At 60.0% G+C, this 2,236-nt stretch overlaps 1 pseudogene across 1 annotated transcript; it reads right to left on the bottom strand.

Annotated features, from left to right (window-relative positions):
• Positions 1–1,067: 1,067 nt before the first annotated feature.
• LOC311511177 (protein phosphatase 1 regulatory subunit 14A pseudogene) lies at positions 1,068–1,634 on the bottom strand (annotated as a pseudogene). The gene has a single exon. The product of its transcript is annotated as a protein phosphatase 1 regulatory subunit 14A pseudogene (transcript).
• Between the last annotated feature and the right edge of the window lie 602 nt (positions 1,635–2,236).

Below are 2,236 nucleotides of genomic sequence, written 5' to 3'. Positions count from 1 at the left end.
TCGGTCCCTTGGCAAGGCTGAATGGGTGTTTTGAACTGAGCTCAGGAGAGAGCACGTCTTCCCACCTGTTCTCTGTTTACCTTCCTCAATGGAATCCACCCTGCCAACTTCCCCCCTGCGCAGCCCAGATAAGGAGAAGTCACAAAGGTTCAGATTTTCTTCGGGCAGCCATGAACCAGGAACTGTCGCCCATGGGCCTTGTTAGTTGCCTGAGCATTTGAACAGAAGGTAGCTCTGCTCATGAGCTTCGGCCCTCCCAGGCATAAGGGGGCAAAGTGACATGCCCAAGGTCACACAGCATGTCAGTGGCGGAGTCATTGCCAGGCTCGAACCACTAGACCGTACTCCCTTCTCAGAGCTGGGATCAGAACCCCGGAGTCCTGACTCCCAGTCTCTTACTCCTACTATGATGCCAGACTCCCTTGCAATTATGTATCTTTTAACACCTTCAGTGCTGAATGACCTGGGCATGGTGGCTGACATAACTGGTGTGTCTTGCTGCTCCATCCGTCTAAATGCAGATTCAGTGGCGACTGCAATCACAGCATGCCCTCGTCCTGGCAGAGACTCCCCGCATCACCAGGGGGAAGGGATCTGACAGCTCGAATCAATCCTGCCATGACTGAGGGTCATGTCGTTGTGAAGGCCAGATTGGAGCAAGCAGCCCTGCTGGAAAGAGTGGCTGACACAATCCACCCATTTCGGGCCCCTCCCATCAATAGACTGTGATTTTTTTTTTTGAGTGCGCCAGAGCAAGGCTTTATTACAGACCAAAAGGCACCCACTGAGCCCCAAGTACTCAGCTCGTCAGAGATTTACACAGGGGCCAGTCATAGGCCAGAGCAGGGGGATACTGTCCAGGGGGCTGGGGGGGGGGCGCGTCTGGGCTCTGTGCACAGCCAGGCCTGTGCCACCCCCAGCTGCAGGGGCACCAGCTGTTGCGTCAGGAGGCTCCGCCGAGCAGCCCCCGGCCCCAGGCTGGATTTGCGGGGCCTCGCTGGTCCCATTCGTCTGGAGGAAGCTGCCGCTGCCAAGGGCCGCAGGGCAGGGACTGGACTGGGCAGGGGTCACGCTCGCTCCTGGAGCTCCAGGCTGGGCCGCCGCAGGGCCTGCTGCTTTTGGAGCCCCTGCAGCTTGAGGAGCAGCTCCTGCACGAAGGCCTGCGGGCTGTTGTGACATGACTTCAGGATGCCCTGCAGCTGCGTGGCCCGTGCCCTGTCTGCGTCCAGCTCCAGGAGTTCGTCCATGTTCACTTCCTCCGGCATCTCTGCCTCCCGGCCCCGGCACAGCTCCTCCAGGCGCCCGTCGATCCGTTTCTCGGTGTCCAGCCGCCGCTGCAGCTCCTGCCGGTCGTACTTCACCGTCACCCGGGCTTGGCGCTTCTAGATCTCGGGGCTGCGGGCCGGCTCCACCCGGGGACTCCCCGGAGAGCGCGCCGGGGACCCCCGTCCCAGCCGCCTGCCCACCCGGTTCGCAGCCATCCCTGCCCGGAGCGGCAACCCCGCTCAGCGTCCGCAGAAATCCCAGCGGGTTCGATAGGTCACTGGGAGGCTGCAGATCATGGTTAAACAGCTCTCGGCCCTAAATCCTTTAACTGCTCTCTGGTTAATTATTCCGGCCCCTGTACAGGGCTCCTGCTATTTCCGCTTGGAGGTAGGAGAGGAAAGGCTGGATTATCTGTCACACTTAGACAGTAGGGATGAGATACAGGCTGGGCCAAAAATCCCCTCCTGCAAAATACAGCATGCCACGCCCCATACCCCCCACTCCTGCAAAATGCAGCGTGCCGTGCCCCATACCCCCCACTCCTGCAAAATGCAGCGTGCCGCGCCCCACACCCCTCCCCCTGCTCTGCAGGGAATCGCCTCGGTACATAATGGAACAGCCTCTCATTGCGGTTCCCAAGAATAGTGCTGGGGGGTATTGAGTTGTGGGAAGAGGCTTGTGCATTAGCTCTGAATGTGTTAAACTTGTTGCAAGCCGGGTGCTGGACAGCTGCCCCCTCACCTGTCCATGCGGCCAAGGGAGGGAATCAGGCACTCCCCAGTCTGAGTCTTCGCTATCTTCCCCCTTCCCCCTTGGCATCACTCCCACCCGCTCTGTTACTGAGGTGCTGCGGGCTGGGGCCGAGCAGGGGGCCTAGGATGCAGGGGCTGCAGAGATCTCACACATGCCCTGAAGCTTCCTCCTTGTAAGTGCAAAGCCGCGGCCAGGGTCTAAGCCCTGGCCTCACTGA

The sequence above is a fragment of the Lepidochelys olivacea genome, assembly GCF_965140295.1.
Source record: "Lepidochelys olivacea isolate rLepOli2 genome assembly, chromosome: 21".
Classification (NCBI taxonomy): domain Eukaryota; kingdom Metazoa; phylum Chordata; order Testudines; family Cheloniidae; genus Lepidochelys; species Lepidochelys olivacea.
This window is presented reverse-complemented; position numbering and strand designations above follow the sequence as displayed.